The sequence below is a fragment of the Macaca nemestrina genome, chromosome 14, assembly GCF_043159975.1.
Source record: "Macaca nemestrina isolate mMacNem1 chromosome 14, mMacNem.hap1, whole genome shotgun sequence".
NCBI classification, from domain to species: Eukaryota; Metazoa; Chordata; class Mammalia; order Primates; family Cercopithecidae; genus Macaca; species Macaca nemestrina.
The window spans coordinates 13,968,379-13,992,078 of record NC_092138.1 but is presented as its reverse complement, the minus strand read 5'-3'; the positions used below and the strand labels follow the sequence as shown (position 1 = coordinate 13,992,078).

The 23,700-nt window shown below is 40.5% G+C and overlaps 1 protein-coding gene and 1 pseudogene across 2 annotated transcripts in view; both read left to right on the top strand.

Moving 5' to 3' along the window:
• LOC105498752 (RecQ mediated genome instability 1) overlaps positions 1-23,700 on the top strand; it is a 138,613-nt gene that overhangs the window by 88,554 nt on the left and 26,359 nt on the right. The window lies entirely within an intron of this gene.
• LOC139358294 (non-histone chromosomal protein HMG-17 pseudogene) lies at positions 15,795-17,653 on the top strand (annotated as a pseudogene).

Sequence of the window (23,700 nt, the reverse complement as noted above, 5' to 3'; positions counted from 1 at the left end):
GTAACCAGAAATCTCCATATTTTATTTAAAAATAAATTTTGTTTCTGGGTGTTGTTTCACTTGCGAGTATGCCAGACTTGTGACTGTGGATCCTTTGTCCTCCTGGCTTAAGTATCTCCAAGTAGAATTATTGGGAAGTTTTTAGATAAAATAAAGATCTTAGGAAAGGTTGGGGCTGGCTCTGGAGGAATAGAGGGGAAGGAAGGAGGCAGAACTGAGTCCTGGGAAAAGGGAGGCAGGCAGGCTCCATGCCAAGGGCTGGGATTAGTCCTGGGCACCTCCCCTCTTCCTCTCTGTGTTCTCCTTCTGCCTTTGCCGGTTTTCATCAGTGACTCTGATAGACTAGGGGGCAAATATAAATGACCAACGATATAAAAAAGTTGTTTGTCCATCGTATGTTCTCACTTATAAGTGGGAGCTAAGCTATGAGGATGCAAAGGCATAAGAATGATACAATAGACTTTGGGGACTCAGGGGAAAGGGTGGGAAGGGAGTGAGGGATAAAAGACTACAAATTGGGTTCAGTGTATACTGCTCTGGAGATGGGTGCGCCAGAATCTCACAAATCACCAGCGAAGAACTTACTCATGTAACCAAACATCACCCATTCCCCCCAAAAACCTATGGAAATAAAAATTTTTTTAAAAAAGGAAAAGGTTTTAAAAATATGTGTAGGGAAAGATTATCTCAGATATATTTTTTAAAAAGCAAGATATTTTATAGGAATTTAATAGATGTTTTCAAAATCAAAATAAAAGTTGTTTTTCCTCATTAGTAAGCCAGAAAGTTGGAATTAAAACTACAGTTGTATAAGTGCCTGAGTCTTAAGTAAAGGTCTTAACATGGGTCTTAAACAGAGGCGGGATAGGGTTAGTAACTTTCTAAACGAATGCTCCCTGACTGGACTCATTGTTTTAATGCAGCATATAATCCTCTGGATAAATCTCTGAATAACATTTCAGATTAAAAGAACACCTAAATGGCCACATTATACCAACAGAAAGACATGTATTTCAGGACTGAAAAAGAACATAATATATGGAATACTGAAAGCCTGTACTGTAGCCCAGCGCCAGGCATCAGGTATATCTTCAACAGATGTTAACTATGATTATGATTTTTGCCACCCAATAACCATCCTTCCCATCTAATGCCTCATGGGAATTTCAGAGAATTAGCATGTATGGGAGTATAATGGAGATGGAGACTCTGTAAGGAATTGGGGTGGGGGGAAATCCATCTGTTTCACAATGCACACCCACATCAAGTGACCAATTCTCCTTTCAATAAGAGTTTTTGCTCTCCAAACCCCCCTTCTCTTCCAGACTGTCTCTCTCCCTTCTCCCATGTAAGCCTAGTGTTTTTCTCTCTTGCTTTATAGATTTTCCCTCATACCCCCTTAAAATTCTTTTCTGTGCCATGTAATGTGAAAGCCACAAAAATTGACCTCAGGTCATTACAGTCTACTAGAGGAGCTATAAACAACATTATTTAGAATAGAGGTTGACCACCGTGACATGCTAGAGGCATAAACAGCAGGGGTTCAGTGGAGGGGAGACATCATAAGACAAGCAGCATGGGCATTGGTCTTAAAGGATAAATTGGATTCTGTCTGAAAACAGTAGGAAATAATATTACTGGTGGAAGGAACAGCTTGAGCAAAGGCACAAATGTGGCACAAGCCAGGGTCTGATCTTCCCAGCTTGAACGCCAAACAAAGGGATCCAGGTTGTATTCTATAGGTCAACGTTTTGAGCAGCTCCTCTGATCCATATTGGAGATATTAGTCATAGAGTGGTTGTCATGAATGGAAGGGAAGAGGCAGAGGCAGGGTGCAGGAGGTCAGTAAAGAGGACATCCACATTACTCTTCAACTCTCAGACCGTCAGATATAATGTTAATTATTGCCTTCTCAGAAATTTTTAAGGCATCTCCATTGCCCACAAAATAAAGAACAAACCCCTTAAAATGCCATTCAAGGCCTCCGTACTAGTCAGCTTGAGCTGTCATAATAAAATACCATAGACTTGCGGTTTAAACAACAGAAATTTATTTTCTCACAGTTATGGAGGCTAGAAGTTCAAGATTCTGGCCAGTTCAGTTTCTGGCGAGGGCAGATGGCTTGCAAATGGCCGCCTTCTTACTGTGTGCTTATGTGGCCTTTACTTGGTGGCACTCATGGAGAGAAAGAGCAAGCTCTCTGGGGTTCTTTTTATAAAGACTAATCCTTTTGAATCAAGACTCCAGGGTCCCACCCTATGACCTCATTTACCCTTAGTTCCATAGAGGCCCCATCTCCAAATAAAGCCAGACTGTGGGTTAGGGTTTAGACATATACATTTTTGTGAATCACAAACATTCAGTCCACAACAGCTTCCTAGAAAAACAGTAACTACCATCTGTGAAGTGACTGCTATAGTCTAGGCATTGTGTAAAGTGCTTTACCGATATTATTTCATTTAATCCCCTCAAGAACAGCATGAAGTAGGTATTTCGTTGTCTGCATTTTACAAATGAGTCTCAGGGAAGGTAAGTAATTTGTCTATAGCTATACAGCCTTTAGGGGTGGGGGCGGAATTTGAAGTGGAATCCACCTTGAGGCAGGAGGAATCCACCTGAAGGGGAATTGGAAGCACTCCACTCTCCTGATCGACTGCTTCCGACTTCAGCTGTGACTCTGTCCTCCAAGCCACCCACTCTGGTCCCACTGTATAACTTAGCATTTTCTCCATGTGACATAATTCTTGAGCTCTTGTGTTTGCTCATGCTGTTTTCTCAGACTGTAATGCCTTTTTTTTCTTATTTTTATTCATTGTTCAAGTTTCCCCTCAAGGGGCAAGGCCTCTGTGAAACCTTCCTGTACATCTTTTTTGGTTGTTGTTGAATCATATGTATGTGAAACCTTTCTAAATATTCCATGCTGTTTCATTTGGCCTTGCATTCTGGTTACCTGTCTAAATGTCTGTATTTCCCTGCCGCACCACCAGATTATACATATTTTGAGATATTTTACATGTTTGTATTTTACATCATGCTTAGCACATAGTAGGTGCTTTAATAAACATTTACTGAGTGAAGGTCAAGGTGAGAGTTAGTGAAGATATAAACTAGAGGAGTGGCAATGGAGATGCAAAGGAGAGGATGGATTGATAATACATCTTTGGATGTGGGGACTGAGGGAGAGGCAAGGAGGACTTGAAAGTTTTTCAGGGTAAGAACATCATTGTTATTACAGAAGCCAGGAGGTGTTGCTACTTGTGGGGAAAGACACCATTAATAGAGGCTATAGTAGTAATAATAGCAGCTTCCACTAATTAAATACTTGAATCACTCAGCATGCCAAGTGCTTGTCATATATTGCTCACCTATTTCTCACAATAATCTTATGAGGTGAGCATTATTCTCAATGAATAGATGATGAAATGGAGGCTTAGAGAGATTAAGCAAACTGCTCAAGGGGGCACAACTAGCAAGCATCAGAGCTGAGATGCAAACTCAAGTCTGTCTGACTCCAAAGCTTGTGTCCTGAAGTATTATCCTCCTGAAAACTGTCGAGGGAATCTATTTCCTGTTCTCCAAGGGGCAGCAGGGGAGGTCTCGCCATTGCCAGCAACTCTTTTTGGTGTCTGGTGACTGATTGGTGGTCAGTGCCATGTTGGTTCTTCATGACACACACAATCCCCTGCACACAGATGTGAAGTTCCCAGTAATGGGAGTGAACATGAGATGTCTGAGCCAGGCCCTGGATGCCTCCTTGCCTTCCCTCCCTCTCTTCTCGGGCTGTACAAGCTGTTCAGCAGAAGTTCACACAGCATCTAGTCTTTTTCCAAAGAGACATAGCCATGGCCAAAGAGAATCTGAGGAACGCTAGAAGTCACCTCTTCTAGGTATTTGGTGTAAACTGGGAAGAAAAGTTGCCAACATATTTCATCACAGTCAGTAGTAAACAAATACCTTTATCAATAGCAGCATCAACAGCTTGTACTATAAGTGGGTGTGAGGGGTTCCACTGCGTAGAAGGTCAAGTGTGGGAGATATCCAGGTCTCAGGTCAGTGAAGTGGGCACATATCCCTAATAACACAAGAGCCTGGTAATGGAAACAAAGATTTCAAATTTGTCAATGATAAAGCTTTTGTTAGTTCTTCATCTTGGAGAAAAAGAGTAAGCTAACAGGAAGTACAAAACAGAAACACATATTGCAGAATTCTTTAGGCAATACTATGCTAGGTTTGTGATTGTATTTTAAAACTGATTACATGAAAGAATATTAATTAGGCCTATGAGAAGTAGCAATATAAGTGGTTTGACAGAAATGTGAGAAGAATGTATAGCAGATTTCAGCAGATAATGGCAGAAGAGTTGGGGGATAGGTCTTTTCCAAAGACTAAATGGATTGACTTGTTTGTTCTGGCAATGTAAAGGAAGGAGGAAAGATTGTGACTTTCTTCCTGTGATATGAAAACTGAAATGGGTTGGGCAGGGTGCGGTGGCTCACGCCTGTAATCTCAGCACTTTGGGAGGCCGAGGTGGGGGGATCACTTGGGGTCAGGATTTTGAGACCAGCCTGGCCAATGTAGTGAAACCCCATCTCTACCAAAAATGTAAAAAATTAGCCGGACGTGGTGGCGGGCGCCTATAATCCCGGCTACTTGGGAGGCTGAGGCAGGAGAATCGCTTGAACACAGGAGGCGGAGGTTGCAGTGAGCCGAGACTGTAACAATAATGGGTTTATATAGATACCTGTGAGCAATAGATTTTCACCACGTCTACCTAGGTCAGCACACTAAATGCCAGAAGGATGATGTGTGGGTCAAGACAGTAGAGCAATATAATCTGGGAGGGGAACCCTTTCCTGGCAGATTTTTAAAGAATAAAGTAAATGGAAGGCCTTGTTTCCTCAATTAGACAGTGAGGTTTTTTAGTTCTATTATTTTACAGAAGTTGTAGATGTTCTTAGTTTAACTTGCTTTAGTCCCATGTTCAGAAGCAGCTTTAACCTTTATTGCCTACTACGTGACTGAAGAATAATTTGGCATTTTTCCCTTTTAAAGTGAAGCATGAGCTTTCATAAAAATCCTCCCCCATTGTTGTTACAGCATTTTGGTATGCATTTATATTTCAGTAATTTTAATGTAGTATATTAATTTTGATTATAAATGTTTCCACACACATGCCTACTGGTGGTAATATTTTATGTTTACCTTCTCATTTGTACATTTTATTTGGGAGTAATGCATTCTGATAACTCATTAGGATACATGGATGGAAAATTTTCATTTTAAAGTAGGATAGTTTTAAGCAACATTAACATTTAATTAGAGCTCTTCACTGCATTTTATTATGAGGTTATTCTGTAATTACTCAGCAGGTCCTGGTGTTTACTAATGCAGAAGTGACAGCACATAATACTACTAAATTATTGCCACATCTCTGGAAAAGACAATTGGAAAATGGGGAATAGATAAAGGCATTGTTTAAAAAGCTTCAGGGGAAAACAGCCTTGGAACATAATCCTTATTTTCTTTTGAATCATTTTTTTTTCCAGAGCAATATATAGCATGTAGACCTCCCCTACTATAGGTTAAGTAGCTTACATAATGGCTCCAGCTGCAATTTTCACATTTTGCATGAAACCCTTTTCTTGCAAGAGTAGGCGTGAAGTGGAGCCTGTTAGGTATAGTTCTAAATTGCTCAGATACATTATATGTGGGGAGAGTAGAAACCTTCAAATAAATGCCAGAAACTGAGGTTTCTAAGAAGCTTTATGCTTTTTAAATAATCATCCTTTTCTCCTTTTTAATTAGAATACAGATATTCTATTATGACCAGAGAACATAATGGTTAGAAAGCTCCATCAAATGCACCCTGACCCTTTATAAGATGGCAGTGATGTGCAGGCTGTAATTTTCATATATGAGCACCCTGAAATTCTTCTTTCCTTTTTAAGTTTTCTTTCTTGCAGACTTCATAATCCTGCTGCTAATTTGATTCCCGGTCCCCTTTCCTCGTTACGCCCAAGCTGCTTCTGGACACTCAAAGTGAATTGAGGCAACTATTTTGATATTGTGGGTGAAAATTAGTTTTAGCTAAGACATTCAGATAACAGGTGTGTATGTGTGTGTGTGTGTATGTGTGTGTAGTTGGTCTTGGGAGGTATCGAGCTGAGGAGATAACATCTCTGGAATGGGCTACCTTGATAAATCACCTGAACTCTCCTCTTTATATGCACTAGAGCAGTGATAGCAGACATTCTTGCCTTATTCTTGATTTTGGGAGAAAAAGCATTCAGGCTTTCAACCCTAAACATAATGCTAGCTGTAGATATTTTGTAGGTACTTGTATTAGTTTGCTAAGGTTGCCATAACAAAGTACCGCCAGCTGAGTGACTTAAATAACAGAAGTTTGTTTCTCACATTTCTGGAGCCTAGAAGTCCAGGAACCAGGTGTAGGCAGGTTTATTTTCTTCGGAGCCTCTCTTCCTGGCTTGTGGACGGCCTCCTTCTTGCTATGTCCTTATATGGTCTTTCCTCTCTGCGGGCTCATCTCTGGTGCTTCTCTGTTTCTCCAAATTTCCTATTCTCATAGAGACGCCAGTCAGATTGGATTAGTTGGATTAGGGTCCACCCTAATGGCCTCATTTTGACTTAGTCACCTCTTTACAGGTTCTATCTTCAAACACAGTCACATTCTGAGGTACTGGGGATTAGGGCCTTATACAAATTTTGAGGTAACACAATTTAGTCCACTGACAATACCTTTTATTAGGTTAAGGAAGTTCCACTCTATTTGGCTTGCTGAGAGTTTTTAAAATCATGAATGAATATTGAATTTTGCCAAATGATATTTTTGCATACATTGATAGGATCATGTGGTTTTCTTCTTTAGAATGTCATAATGATGGATTACATTGATTGACATTTATGCATTGAACCAGTATGCTATTCTTTTTTATATCTTGTTGGATTAAATTTGCTAATATTTTATTGAGTATTTTTGCAAAAATATTCATAAGGCATATCATTTTATTTTCTTGTAATGTCTTTGTCTGGATTTAGTATCAGAGTAATGCTGGCCTGATAAGTTGGGAAGTATTCCCTTCTCTTTTATTTTCTGGGAAAGTGTGTTTAGAATCTGTGTTATTTCGCCAGGTGAGGTGGCTCACGTCTGTAATCCCAGCACTTTGGGAGGCCGAGGTGGGCAGATCACGAGGTCAGGAGATTGAGACCAGCCTGGCTCACACAGTGAAACACTGTCTCTACTGAAAATACAAAAAAATTAGCCAGGCGTGGTGGTGGGCACCTGTAGTCCCAGCTACTCAGGAGGCTGAGGCAGGAGAATGGAATGAACCTGGGAGGTGGAGCTTGCAGTGAGCCAAGATTGCACCACTGCACTCCAGCCTGGGCGACAGAGCAAGACTCTGTCACAAAAAAAGAAAGAAAGAAAGAAAGAAAGAATCTGTATTATTTATTCTTTAATTAATTAATTAATTTATTGTTATTTTTTTGAGACAGAGTTTCTCTCTGTCACCCAGGCTGGAGTGCAGTGGTGTGATCTTGGCTCACTGTAACCTCTGCCTCCTGGGTTACAAGCGATCCTCCTGCCTCAGCCTTCCTAGTAGCTGGGACTACAGGTGTGTGCCACCATGCCCAGCTAATTTTTGTATTTTTAGTAGAGACAGGGCTTTACCATGTTGGCCAGGCTGATCTCAAACTCCTGACCTCAAGTGATCTGCCAGCCTTGGCCTCCCAAAGTGCTGAGATTGCAGAGGTGAGCCACCATGCCTGGCCATTTCTTCTTTAATTGTTTTGGTAGAATTAATCAATTAAATACTCTGAGCCTGAAGATTTCTTTTTCAGGTGATTTTAACTCCTAATTCAATTTTTTCCAGGTTATCTATTTCATCTTGAGTGAGTTGTTAGTTTGCAGTTTGCAGAAGTGCTCCATTTTATCTGTTATTGAATTTATGTGTGTAAAATCATGTGTAACATCCTATTATCATTCTTTTAATTTCTACGGTGTGTCACCCTTTTTATTCCTGATGTTGGTAATTTATGACTTCTCTGTTTTTTCCTTTGTTAGTGTTGCTAGAAGTTTGTATTAGTTTGTTCTCTAATTGCTATTAAGAACTACCTGAGACTGGGTAATTTATAAAGAAAAAATGTTTAATTAGCTTACACAGTTTTGCAGGCTATATAGGACGCATGGCTGAGGAGGCCTCAAGAAACTTTCAATCATGGTGGAAGAAGAAGAGGAAGGAGGCATGCCTTACATGGTTGGAGCAGGAGGAAGAGAGAACGAGGGCCGGGGGTGCCACACACTTTCAAACAAGCAGATCTCTTGCGAACTCACTCACTATCACGAGAACAGCAAGGACGAAATCCACTCTCTTGATCTAATCACCTCCCACCAGGCTCCTCCTCCAACACATGGGGATTACAATTCTATATGAGATTTAAGCGGGGACACAAATCCAAACCATGTCAAGTTTATCCATTTTATTGATCTTCTTTTTTAGTGTTGATGGAGACTTATCAATCTTATTGATCTCTTAAAGGGAACGACCTCTTTGTTTCACTAATTTTCTCTATTATTTTTCTTTTTTCCGTTTCATTGATTGTTGCTTTTAACTTTTTAATCCTCTTCCTTGTGCTTGCATTGGATTTATTTTGTTCCAGGTAGAAGCTTAAATGAACTAATTTGAGACCTTCTTTCTTAATGTGAGCATTTAATGCTTTACATTTCCCTGTAAGCTCTCCTTTACTTTCATTCCACAATTTTTGATATATTGTGGTTTTATTTTATTAAGTTAAAAATATTTTCTAATTTCCCTTGATAACTCCTCTGTGACCTATGGATTATTAGAAGTATATTGTTTAATTTTCAAGTGTTTGTAGATTTTCCTGCTATCTTTCTATTATTGATTTCTAGCTCAATTCCATTACAGTCAGGGAACATACTTTGCATGATTCAACTCTTTGAAATCTATAGAATGTACTCTATCTTGGTGAATGTTTCATAAGTATCTGAAAAAAAAAGTACAATCTACCTATTGAAGGAAATGTTCTATAATGAAATTAGATTTAGTTGGTTGATAGTATTGTTCAGTTCTATATCCTTGCTAATTTTATATCTACTAGTTTTGTTGATTAATGAGAGAGGAGTATAGAAGTCTGTAATTATAATTTTGGATGTATCTATTTCTTCTTTTGGTTCTCTCACTTTTTAGTTCATGAAGCTTTGTGGGTTTTTTTTGTTTTTTTTTTTTTGTTTTTTTTTTTTAGATGGGGTCTCGCTCTGTCACCCAGGCTGGAGTGCAGTGGCCAGATCTCAGCTCACTGCAAGCTCCACCTCCCAGGTTTACACCATTCTCCTGCCTCAGCCTCCCGAGTAGCTGGGACTACAGGCGCCCGCCACCTCGCCCGGCTAGTTTTTTTTTTGTATTTTTAGTAGAGACAGGGTTTCACCGTGTTAGCCAGGATGGTCTCGATCTCCAGACCTCCTGATCCGCCAGTCTCGGCCTCCCAAAGTGCTGGGATTACATGCTTGAGCCACCGCACCCGGCCAGCTTTATGTTTTTTACTTGTTTATTTGTTTGTTTTGTGACAAGGTCTCACTTTGTCACCCAGGCTGGAGTGCAGTGGTGTGAACACAGCTCACTGCAGCCTCAGCTTTCCAGGCTCAAGTGATCCCCCCGCCTTTAGCCCCCCAAGTAGCTGAGATTACAGGTGTGCGCCACCACGGCTGGCTAATTTTTGTGTTTTTCGTAGAGATGGGGTTTTGCCACGTTGCCCAAGGTGGTCTCAAACTCCTGAGCTCAGGTGATCTGCCCAACTTGGCCTCCCAAAGTGCTGGGATTATAGGTGTGAGCCACTGTGCCCAGCCACCTTTGTTGTTAGGTGCATACACATTTAGTATTGTTATGTGTTTTCGGTGAACTGACCTTTTTATCATTGTATAATGTCTCTTTATCCCTGGCTCTAACATTTACTTTGTTACTAATAAAGCCATGCAAGCTTTCTTTTAATTCGTGTTTGCATGGTATATTCTTTCCATTATGTTACTTAACCTACCTATATCATTATATTTGTGGTGAATTTCTTGTAGGCAGCATGTGATCTCATGTTCTTCTTGACTTCTAAATCCATTTATATCCATTCTGATCTCTTTTAATTGATATAGTTAGCATATTTACACTTAATTTAGCATTCACATGTAATTATTGAAATATCTAAATTTGAGCCTACCATTTTATTATATGTGTTCTGTTTTTCCCCTCTGATGTGTATTTCTCTGTTTCCCTTTCAGCTTCTTTTCTGGGGATAATTGAACAAATTTTAGTATTCTATTCAATTTATTCATTGTGTCTTTGACCATTTTTTGGTATTTCTTTTTAGTAGTTGATCTAGGGATTATAATAACATCATAATAATATATAATAACATAACTCATTACATTCTACTTAGCATCAATATTATACCTCTTCAAGTACGTTCAGTAAAGGATTAATTCAACAGGCTTGGAATGTTTAAGACCTGAACATTCCCAAAAAAGGACTGGCCTTTGACTAGCTTCTGGGAGGTAATCTCTAAGCCCTTTGAATATCCTGTTTGATAGAAGTATCTTTGTATACCTGGGCCTTGGGCCTTGCCAGATAGTTTATGCCAACAATGTGATTTATGACTGGGGCCTTGTCCACATTGTATCCATTTGACCTCTGTAGAAGCTGGAGACTGAGTAAGGTTTGTCATATGGATGTTTCATGCCTATGTGGCCAACCCCCAATACAAATCCTGGACACCAAATCCTGGCGCTGGTTGGCAGTCAGCCATATGTGTTTTCACACATTATTGTGGGGAAAATTAAGAAGACAATTTGAAGCTTTCTTGGTTTCTCCTGAACTCTGCCCCACGCATTTTTTACCTTTGCTGATTTTATCTGTATCTTTTTGCTGTAATAAGCTGTAACCATGATCATTAACAGCTTTTCTGAGTTCTGTGAATCTTTCTAGCAAATCAATGAGCCTAAGTGTGGTTGTAGGGACCCCTGGCACAAAGTGAAATGTGGAATCTTGCCACCATATGCATCTCTTTATTCTCCACAATCTATGTCGTAGCTGTCTTATCTAATACGCTTACATACAATAAAAGCCTCATCAGATATTGTTATAATTTTTGCTTTTGGTTGTCACACATATTTTAAAGAACTCAAGAGGAGAAGATTTGTCTATTATACTTAACCAGATATTTAACATTTCTATTGCTCTTTCTTCATTCTTAATGTTCTACATTTCTTTGTGGTATCATTTTCCTTCTGTCTAAACAATTTCTTTTAGCAATTCTTTTAGAGTAGGTCTGTTGGCAGTAAATTCTCATGGTTTTTCTTGCCTGAGATGTCCTTTATTTATTTATTTTTTAAACAACCTGTCATTTCTGAAGGATATTTTTACTGGATATTTAGCTCTGTGTTGACAGTATTTTCTTTCAGCCCTGTAAAAAATGTCATTTTACTTTGGGCCTCCATGGTTTCCAGTGAGAAATCTGAAATTATTTGAATCATTATTCCCCTATAAGCAATGCACTGTTGTTCCTTGTCTTTAGTTTTTTTTCTTTTTTTTAGATGAAGTCTTGCTCTGTCACCCAGGCTGGAGTGCAGTGGCACAATCTCGGCTCACTGCAACCTCTGCCTCCTGGGTTCATGCCATTCTCCTGCCTCAGCCTCCCAAGCAGCTGGGACTACAGGTGCCCGCCACCAAGCCCGGCTAATTTTTGTATTTTTAATAGAGATGGGGTTTCACAATGTTGGCCAGCCTGGTCTTGAACTCCTGACCTCAGGTGATCCATCCACCTCAGCCTCCCAAAGTGCTGAGATTACAGGTGTGAGCCACCTCGCCTGGCCTAGTTTTTTGTTTTCAGCAATTTGATTATGATGTGTTTGGGCATGTATTTCTTTTGGGACTGGGGCTTACTGGTTCTCGAATCCGTAAGTTTTATGTCTTTTACCAAAGGTAGGAAATTTTTAGTTGCTATTTCTTTAAATATTTTTCTAGCTCCACACCCTTTTTCCTTTCCTGATGAGACTCCTATGACACAAATGTTAGGCTTTTTGGTATAGCACCTTAGGTCCCAGAGGCTCCATTCAATTATATTGTTAATTTTTTTCTTTCTATTGTTGAGCAATTTCTATTGATCTATCTTCAAGTTCACTCATGCATTCATCTGCCATCTTTATTTGCTATTAAGCTCTTTCAGTGAGTTTTAAAATTTTGGCTATTGTATTTATTAGCCTCCAAATTTCCAGTTGGTTCTTCTTTCTATTTTCTATTTTTTTGTTGTTGTTGAGATTTTCTATCTTTCTGTTTGCTTTAAGAGTGTTTGCCATTCTTCTTGGAGCACTTTTGCATTAGCTGCATTATAATCTGTCTCAGATACTTGCAATATGTGTGTAATCTTGATGTTTGTGTCTGTTAATTATGTTTTCTTACTTAAATTGAGATTTTTCTGATTCTTTATATGCTTATTACTTTTGGATTATATCCTGGAAAGTTTGAATAATATGACAATATGTTATGAGATTCTAGGTCTTGTTTAAATCTTATGGATAATGTTGGTCTTCTTGCTTTAGTAGGCAATTCACTCATTTGGATACAGGCTGTAAGTTCTGACCTTTTTTCTATGGGTTGTGGTTTCAATGTCAGTTCTGCTTTCAAAGGTATTGAAATGCTAGTTGAATCTGTTTCATGTATGCACCATCCATTGGCCAGTCTGGGACCTGAGCAGTGGTCTGTCCTATAGTTTAGTTCTCAGTGAGTCCATGAGCTCATAAACAACTTCATGTGGTCACTTTCCTGAGCTCCTTCCTTTCTATGATCTTTGTGGTCCTTTCCAGTTCACCGGCCCTATTTTTGTCTTTTTAGGCAGAAAGCTGGAATTTTTGTTATCGTAGTTTGCCACAGAAGTCTCATAATTGCACCCACATCTGGGGCCAAGCAGTAGGAAGAAAGAGAAGAAAAAAAATCAATTCCTATTTGAGTTGATCCATCTTCTTGGGACCATAGGTTCTCTGAGGAGAGAAGAAAGTTTCCATTCTACAAAGTTTTAGGTGCCTGTGGACCCTGCTGCTGCTGCTGTTGCTGCCATTACCACCACCACTGCCACCAATGGAAGATTTCCTGGTGGCTGGGACATGATAGCGTGGAGATTATAAAATTAAAGAAAAAAAAAATGGGTGGATGGAGAAAACCAGCAGACTACAAGCCTACATCGTTCGTACCCCCCACAGGAACCCAAATTTTAACAACTATCTGCACACAGAAAAGCACCATCATAAGAACCAAAAATCAGGTGAGCAATCATAGTACCTGTTTTTAACTTCATATCATTGAAAGAGGCATTGAGGAGGCAGAGAGAAAATCTTGTAATGATGACACCACACCTCTCCCATCCTCTGGCAGCAGCCTTGTAATGTGGAGAGTCTGTGCACTTGGAGGAGGGAGAGCAGTGACTGGGGGACTTTACATTGAACTCGGTACAGCCTTGTCATAACAGAGAGAAAAGCCGTGCTGGGCTCAGCCAGTCCCAGTGCACAGAGGGAGAACTTGCATCAGACCTAGCCGGAGGGGAACCACTCATCCCATTGGCTGGACCTCAAGTTTCTCGGCAAGCTTTGCCACTGGGGCCCAAAGTGCTCCGGGGTCATAGGTAAACTTGAAAGGCAGTCTAGGACACAAGAACTGCAATTCCTAGGCAAATCCTAGTGCTGGCTGTGTTCAGAGCCACAGGACTAAAGTGGCACGTGACCTAGGAAGACACCAGTCAGGGCAGCTAAAGGAGCGCTCGCACTGTCCCTCCCCTAACACTAGGCAGTGCAGCTTGTAGCAATGACAATGTCTCCTTCCTTCTGATTAAGGGGTGGAGAGTGAAGAGTAAAGAGAACTTTGTCTTGCCTCTTGGATAGCAGTTCAGCCACAGTAGGAGAGGGCACTGGGCAGAGCTATGAGGGCCCTGTTCCAGGCCCTAGCTCCTGGATTACATTTCTAGACACATGCTTGGCCAAAAGGGAGCCTGCTGCCTTGAAGGAAGGCCCCAGTCCTAGCAGGATTTATTACCTCCTGACCAAAGAGCAGTTGGGCCCTGAATAACCAGCAGTGATACCCAGGTAGTACGCTGTGGGCCTTGGGCTCTAGATATGCTGACTTCAGGTGTGAGCCGGCACATTCCTAGCTGTAGTGGCGATGAAGAAAGACTCCTTCGGTTTGAGAAAAGCAGAGGGAAAAGTGAAGGGACTTTGTCTTACACCTTAGGTACCAGCCACAGTGAGGTAGAGCACCAAGTGGGTTCTTGGGGTCCCCGAGCCCAGGCCTAGGCACTTGGACAACATTTCTGGACCTGCCCTGGAGCAGAGGGGAACGCACTTCCCTGAAGGGTGAGTCCCAGGCCTGGCAGCATTCACCACAAGCTGACTGCAGAGTCCTTGGATTTTAAGTGAACATCAGCGGTGGCCTGGCAGAATGAAACTTGATGGTGGTGGCCACAGGGGGAGGCTCCTCTGCTATGGAAAAGAGGAGGAAGAGTGGGAGGACTTTATATTATGGTTTAAGTGTCAGCTTAGCTGCAGCAGAATAGAACATCAGGCAAATTTCTAAGGTTTTTGATTCCAATCAAATAATCACATCAAAATGGATTAAAAGCTTATCAAAATGGATTAAAGAGTTAAACCTGAAACTATGAAACTACTAAAAGAAGGAACTGGGGAAACTCTCCAGGACATTGATCTGGATGAAGATTTCATGAGAAACATCCCACGAGTACAAGCAACCAAAACAGAAATGGACAAACGAGATCACACCAAGTTAAAAAGCTTCTGCACAGTGAAGGAAACAATCAACAAAATGAAGAGACAACCCACAGAATGGGAGAATATATTTGCAAATTACCCATCTGACAGGGAATTAATAACCCGAATATATAAGAAGCTCAAACAACTCTATAGGAAAAAATCTAATATCCATTTAAAAAATGGGCAAAGGATCTCAATAGACATTTCTCAAAAGAGGACATGCAAATGACAAATAGATATATGAAAAGGTGCTCAACATCACTGATCATCAGAGAAATGCAAATCAAACCACAATGAGATATCATCTTATCTCTGTTAAGATGGCTTATAGCCAAAATACAGGCAATAACAAATGCTAGAGAGGATGTGGGGAAAAAGGAACCCGCATACAGTGTTGGTGGGAATGTAAATTAGTATAGTCACTGTGGAAAAGTTGGAGGTTCCTCAAAAAACTAAAAATTGAGCTACCATATAATCCAGCAATCCCACTGCTGGGTGTATACCAGAAGTGTATACCCAGAAGAAAAGAAATCAGTATATCAAAGAGATATCTGCAATTCCATGTTTGTTGCAGCACTGTTTACAATAGCCAAGATTTGAAAGCAACCTAAGTTTCCATCAACAGATGAATGGATAAAGAAAATGTGGTACATATACACAATGGAGTACTAGCCATTAAAAAAATGAGATCCTGTCATTTGCAACAACATGGATACAACTGAAGGTCATTATGCTTAGTGAAATAAGCCTGGCACAGAAAGACAAACATTGCATGTTCTCACTTATTTGTGGCATCTGAAAATCAAAACAATTGAACACATGGAGATAGAGAGTAGAAGGATGGTGACCAGAGGCTGGGAAGGGTAGTGAGGGGTTGGGGGCAGGTGGGGATGGCTAATGGATACAAAAAGTACTTTGAAAGAATGAATGAATAATACCTAGTATTTTATAGCACAACAAGATGACTATTGTCGAAATAATTCAGTTGCACATTTAAAAATAATGAAAAGAGTAAAATTGGATTGTCTTTCACACAAAGGATAAATGCTTGAGGAAATGGATACCCCATTTTCCACGATGTGATTATTATGCATTGTGTGCCTGTAGCAAAATATGTGATGTACCCCATAAATAAATACACCTACTATGTACCAACAAAAATAAAAATTAAAAAAAAAAAAAGGGAAGGAGAAGAGGCGGCAACAATTTCTAGACTGACCAAAGCCAGCATACCGCCTACGTCCTACCACCACCATGCCCAAGAGGAAGGCTGAAGGGGTTGCTAAAGGAGATAAAGCCAAGGTGAAGGACGAACCACAGAGATCTGTGAGGTTGTCTGCTAAACCTGCTCCTCCAAAGCCAGAGCCCAAGCCTAAAAAGGCCCCTGCAATAAAGGGAGAAAAGATACCCAAAGGGAAAGAGGGAAAAGCTGATGCTGGCAACGAGGGGAATAAGCTTGCAGAAAATGGAGATGCTAAACAGAGCAGGCCCAGAAAGCTGAAGGCGCTGGAGATGCCAAGTGAAGTGTATTCATTTTTGATAACTGTACTTCTGGTGACTGTACAGTTTGAAATACTATTTTTTAAAATCAAGTTTTATAAAAATGCAGAATTTTGTTTTACTTTTTTTTTTTTTTTTTCCCTTAAGCTATGTTGTTAGCACACAGAACACTTCATTGTTGTTTTTGGGGGACGGGGCATGTGTCACTAATAGAATGTCTCGGAAGCTGGATTGATGAGGGCGGGAAACACCTTTCCTTTCTGGTTTTGAGAGGCCTCCTCTGGGCTCGCAAGGGAGGGATTCCCTGACTTTGACACACATGGCCACCTTGGCACAAAAGCCTTGTGGTATGAAAAACAAATTTGTTTTTATGTCCTCTTCTCCCTTTCCACCTTTCAGCATAGACTTAACTCCCTTAAACCCAGACATCTGTTGGGACCTGACCCCAAATAATTGGTTACCAATGTGTCAGGCAATCTGGACTTTCCAGTGATGCCACTGAGATGGCACCCTTCAAAAGAGCAGTGGTTCCATTTCTAGACTGTGGATCTTCGGATAAATTCTGCCATTTTCATTTCATTTCTTGAGAGTCAAGGTCGGCTCCTGAAAAGTTGTTAAACAACATGCTAAATGTGAAATGTCAATCCTCACTCTAAACCTCTAAAGTTTCCCTGTTCAGAGCATCAGATGAAGACTTCTTTTTTTTTTTTTGAGACAGGGTCTCACTCTGTCGCCCAGACTGGAGTGCAGTGGCGCAATCTCGACCTCTGCCTCCCAGGCTCAAGTGATCCTCCTACCTCAGCCTCCTGGGTAGCTGGGATTACAGGTGCGCACCACTACCGCCAGGCTAATTCATTGGGTTTTATAGTGGGTTTCCATCTTTTGGTAGTCTATTGAAGAAGGGAGTTTGAAAATTGTTGTATATCGTTAACGATTGTCTGCTCATGTCCTGCCTGAAATACCATGATTATTTGTGAAAAGAATCTTTAATAAAGCTGGATACAGTTTGGCTTGCAAAAAAATTTAAAAAAAAGAAAAATGGGACATTCCCCCCACTTTGTCTGAGTATTAGGAGTCTACTGTACCATTCTTAACCAAAATTTGAAGGCTTCTCCTGGAGTTGTCTGTGTTTATTTCCTGGTACCTACTTCTGGGTTTTGGCCTGCCTTGTATCACGGACAAGGCTGAGTGATACTCGTGGAAAAACAGGAACTGGTCTACCCGTCCTCCCACTGGTCTGCTACTGTTTACTTTTCTGATTCCTCAAATAGCTTCTCCAGGCATTACTTCCAGGTTGTATATTTTCACTGAGTGGGTGAAACAGAGTAGAGCGGGCTTACTCAATTTTACCTGGAGCTGGCACTCCTTTTTTTTTTTTTTTTTTTTGAGACGGAGTCTCGCTCTGTCACGGAGGCTGGAGCGCAGTCGCGAGATCTCGGCTCACTGCAAGCTCCGCCTCCCGGGTTCACGCCATTCTCCTACCTCAGCCTCCCGAGTAGGTGGGATTACAGGCTCCCGCCACCCGGCCTAGCTACATTTTTTTTTTTTTTTTTTTTTTTTTTGTATTTTTAGTAGAGACAGGGTTTCACTGTGTTAGCCAGGATGGTCTCGATTTCCTGACCTTCTGCTCCGCCCGCCTCAGCCTCCCAAAGTGCTGGGATCACAGACATGAGCCACCACGCCGGGCCGGAACTGGCACCCTTATATGTAACTCTTTAGTTTTGTCTTCGAGGTTCCAAGGTAGGTAATTCACGATCACAGCAGTCTTTGTGGTAAACATATGAATACTTGTGACCTATTGGTTTTATTCCAGTGGTAATGGAAGCCTGGACTGTTACAGAAGAAACTCAGAAAGGAGGTAACACTTACCCTTCCCCAAAAGCATTTGCACTCTTACAATTTACCTGCCAGTGATGGCTTCTGTGGACAGTATTGTGAATCTTGGGGTACTGATCCCAAACAAAATTGGGAATTTGGTTAAATGCATCATGGAGAACACACTTCCTTCCACAGCCTTTGCCAACCTCATGACACTTTATGCACTTCCTCATGCAGAAGGATTTCTGTATCCCTTTATTCCTGGAATGGGTATATAGGGTCTAATCACTTTATCAACTATGATTAGAGTGCTGTATTGAGATGATTGTTGTGTCTAAGCTCAGAGGGAAATTGGGCTGGGTTCCATTAGTGATCTGTTATGGTCTAGATAAAAATCAGTGGCAGGAGTGTGCTGTTGTATTATTTGCCAGTGTTCCTCTTCTTATATCAAAATTGTATACAAAGAGATTTGCTATTGTCTGGTACAGTTTTTGTGTGATTTTAAGGTAATTGGCCTCCCTTACCTCATATCCCTTCTACTGTCGTTCTCTCTAGTTGTGAACTAAAGGCTTGATCATCTGTTAAAGTAATTTCCGGGATCAGTGAGCAGCTGTAGGAAGCTTTTAGGGAGAGGTAAGTGGTGGGTGTGAGTAGGCAGACTTTCCTTGAATCCTCTCATGCTGTCTTGTACGTCTAGTAAGGCCAGTCATATCCATCTGGATATAATATAATAACATGGGAACTTTTCCCGATTGGAAGAGGGGATGGACAGGCTTAAAGGGCAGGCCAGGCAAATGACATGATGTCAGCTTTTAGGTAGAGTTTCTTCGCAGGGTCAGTTGTTGTTTCTTCTTTCCTGCAAAAGTCACTCCATCGAAAAGGACCCACTACTAGCAAATACAACCCCAAGAGCCCTTGGCCTCCATGCAGGCAGGAAAGCGCATCTGACTAGGAAGAGCCTAGCTGACCTGGACATTTGTGAGCTAGCTTGGAAGAGCTTGGAAGGGCTGTGGGTTTTGGAATAACATCCACTTGGCTTTGAATTGTGAACTTACAATTTACTCATTGTAAGACTGAGGGTAAATTGGTATTCTTTTGAGCCTGTTCCCTCATCTGTAAAATAGAATAATAATGTTTACCCATTTCCCTCTCTGTAGGGTAACTGTGAAAGCTAACAGACATAATCCGAAGAAGAAAATGATTGGCATTGCTGTAGGTCCTCAGCAAATGTTAGTTCTTTAATATTCTTAGATTGCGTTGTGGGTAGCAGGCAATCACTGCTTACCTTGGCTCTTCTGTCTGGGGTGGGTGGAGGCAGGGATAAAATCATGGGAGGTCACATTGAGTTGAAAGTCTTGACCTTTCTTGGATGGGTAAAGAAGTCATCATGTTTTTCATGCTGAAAATAAATTAGTCCCTCAAGTCAAATGTTACCAGAGCTAATAATGAGCTACCTTTTTATAGCAACTACCATGACATTCAGAACAGTTTTTAATTGTGAGTCTCTTTCTTTAAAATAAAAAGTTCACATGAGCAAATGCTAATATTTTAAGAAAATTCTTAGAGGGACTTTAATTGACACATGTAAATGCTGTTGTTCAATTTGCATTTAAATAGACATTCTAAACATTTTCTTTTAAATGGGCTTTATTTCTATCTTGTAAAACTAAAAATTGATTTTTTCTTTTTAGCAAACTGGGTGCCTGGTAAGGTTCATGGTTAAGAGATGTGGTGCAGCTGTTCTTTTATCTCCTACTCAGAGTGGAAATAGCCTTACCAGAGCAAGGCATAAGTGAACAATAGAAGCAATATTTTAAAAAAATGTGCCTCTGCAAAGGATTGATCAGTGGCTTAAAAAAGATTGACATCAGCGTGACATTCTCTCCATCAATGCACAAGGCCGCACAGAAAAATCTTCCCTATTTACAAGCACAGTCAACCTTTCATCTCTCATTTCCCATGAAGACCGCAGTGACCCTCTTAAAATACACTGCGGAGGTGAGCTTTTTTTTCTCCCTTTCCTCCTCCTATATTGGAATAGGAGACTTCTCTGAAAAAGCCTCTAATAGTGGAGTTTTGGGAGATGGAATTCTCATCTGGAATTTATTACCAAAGTAATTTTTTTTTTTTTTTTTGTGAGACAGAATCTTACTTTGTTGCTCAGGCTGGAGTACAGTGGCGCGATCATGGCTCCCTGCAACCTCCACCTCCCTTTTTCAAACGATTCTCCTGCCTCAGCCTCCTGAGTAGCTGGGATTACAGGCATGTGCTACCACGCCCGGCTAATTTTTTTTGTATTTTTAGTAGAGACAAGGTTTCACCATATCGACCAGGCTGGTCTTGAACTCCCAATCTCAGGTGATCCGCCTGCCTCGGCCTCCCAAAGTTCTGGGGTTAAAGGTGTGTGTCACCGTGCCCAGCCAGCAAAGTAATCCTTGAACGGGTGTTTGGTACATTTCCCCAGGTTCCTGAGAAGGAGAATCACAGGATGGAGCTTAGAATTTATTGAGGTCCCTTATTTAAGTCTCACTTTAGGTCTGTGGCAGGAAAGACTAGGGACTCACCCAAATCCTTGTTCTGCTCTTCATTCTGGGCTAGACTATGTACCCTTTGTACAGTTAGGTTTGGTCACATGCCCGAGTTTTATTCAAAATTGATACGTACCACCTCCAGCTTGGTTCATAAAAACCTCCCACATGTACCTTGCTTTTTTCTCCTTCTGGCTGGTTGGAATGATGTGATTCCCAGGGCAACCTTGGAAGCCACTTGTTGAAGATGTTATGACCCTACCAGCTTAAGTTCCTGGAATGACTATTCTGCCAACTTATTCACTTGCTCAGCACCGTTTCCATGAACAAGAAATAAACTTCTATTGAATCTGGGCCGTTATACATTTTTTTTTTCATTTGCTATAGCAGGTAGCCTATCCTTATAAAATAAATAATAAAACCTCCCGTATAGTAATATTTTGGCTTACTATGTATTTTAACAGTGCTATGAGTTCTGCTGACATAGGACCAACACTCCTTTAAGTGCTTGGTGTAACACTTAATCCTCATACATCCCCTTCTCTGGGAATCTGAGGCCTAGGTTATTGTGCGGTGATTCTAAAGTAGATTTTACTCAGAATGTCTGGTATTCTCATCCTTCTAGATTACTTCAAGAACCTTTCTTTTTTTGAAAACAGTCACAATATATTCAACCATTCATTCATTTGACCATTTGATGAATAAATCATCCATTCATTTGATGATCTGTTCTCAAAAATGTTCCAGACGTGAAAGGCAGTTTACAAGATGAATAAAATACAACAAAATGGCCTATGAAAACTGGAGTGAAATAAGAAAGGAAAACAAGAATAGAATCAACAAAATGGAGCCAGGAATATAGCTAACACACAGAAGAGTTTATCTCGTTTACCCCTGCTCTCTCTGACATCTTCTTTCTGAAGCTGCTCCTGACTGCTGCTTCTCACCTCTTCTCCATAAATCCTAATTTCTTGGAAGATCAGTTTTTTAAACATTTCCTGATGGTCCTGATTTGTCCTTTGCTCCTATGGGATGCTTGGTGGCTTCTCATCCTTTTAAACTTCATTTAGGCACTTGGATAATTTGGTCTGGGAAGACTTAACCCTAGAAGTCTTTTTTCTTATCACTCATAATACTTTTTTTTTTTTCATATACTACACTTATTTGCCATTTATAGTGATTCTTTTTTTCCCATTTCCCTGCCCCTTTTTGGTTATAGTTATTCTCTTGTGAGTTTTTCTGTGCCACTCTATTACTAATTCTCCCTCCCTCCCTTCCTTCCTTCCTTTTTTTTTGAGACGGAGTTTTACTCTTGTTGTCCAGGCTAGAGTGCAGTGGCGCGATCTCAGCTCACGGCAACCTCTGCCTCCTGGGTTCAAGTGATTCTCCTGCCTCATCCTCCTGAGTAGCTGGGATTACAGGCAGTTGCTACCATGCCCAACTGATTTTTTGCATTTTTGGTAGAGACAGGGTCTCACCATTTGGTCAGGCTGGTCTCGAACTCCTGACCTCAGGTGTTCCACCTGCTTCAGTTTCCCAAAGTGCTGGGATTATAGGCATGAGCTACCACACCCGACCTACTGATTTTTCTTTTTCTTTCTTTTTTTATTTAAAAAAATTTTTTTTGGGGGGGCTTCTTTTTAAAATTGATGTACAGGTATTCTTTGTGTATGAACAGTATTAATCCTGTTTTTAATTTACGTTACAGATATTTTTCCCAATCTGCCTCTTGTCTTTTGAAAATATGCATGCAAGTTATATTACTTTGCACTCTCTAAAAAATGTCAACATATACTTTTTATTTGTACATGTAATACCTTATACATTCTTTTTTTTTTTTTTTTTTTTTTTTTTTTTTGAGACGGAGTCTCGCTCTGTCACCCAGGCTGGAGTGCGGTGGCCGGATCTCAGCTCACTGCAAGCTCCGCCTCCCGGGTTCATGCCATTCTCCTGCCTCAGCCTCCCGAGTAGCTGGGACTATAGGCGCCCGCCACCTCGCCCGGCTAGTTTTTTGTATTTTTTTTTTTTTAGTAGAGACGGGGTTTCACCGTGTTAGCCAGGATGGTCTCGATCTCCTGACCTCGTGATCCGCCCGTCTCGGCCTCCCAAAGTGCTGGGATTACAGGCGTGAGCCACCGCGCCCGGCCCCTTATACATTCTTATAAAAAGTCAAAGGGTGTAAATAATATAAAGAAGATATCTCCTTTTTAACCTTTCCTCCTGTGAGGTCATTTCACTTCCCTCTTTGGTTAAAAAAAAACACTGTATCTATCAGTTTGGTATGTATCCTTTGAGATATTTAATTTTCTACACAGTTACATTTGAATGCTCATGTAGAATCACACACACACATATATATATATATATATATGCACAAATGATCATGCTGTAAATAGTATTCTGTAAGTTACTTTTTTCACTTAAGTGTACATTTGGAGAATTTTCCATTTTAGCAGGGTCTAAATCTACCAAAAAATTGCTATTTGAGATTCTGTTATATTGATATTTGAAGTTTATTTAACCATTCCTTTCTTTACAGACATACATATTGTTTGACTTTTTGTTATTACAAATAATACTGCAGCAAAATTCCTCATTCCACTTTGAACATTTGTGGAAGCATTTCAAAATTGCCAGCTATTTTAAACCTTTAAAAATTTTTCATAATCTGATGGGTAAAGAAAGTGTTATTCATTTGTTCTCTCAATGTACATTTCATTGATTCCGAGTAAGAGTGAGCATTTTTCATATATTTACTAAGCCATTTGTATCTTTTATATTCTGGAATATTCACTTATTTTTGGAACAATAATCTTTTGCTATACATGTTACCCCTCACCTTCCATAATCCCTTTATTTACCTAAACTGGAAACCTCTACTGGGGCGGAAAGAGTGGGGGAATGGGGCTTCTTCTTACGACTGTTTCGGGCACTATCGTGTGCTGATAATTTGGGCCTCAGGTAGGAATTCTGACCTTTGTACAGCAATTACCTATACATGTTATTTTTAATAAACTT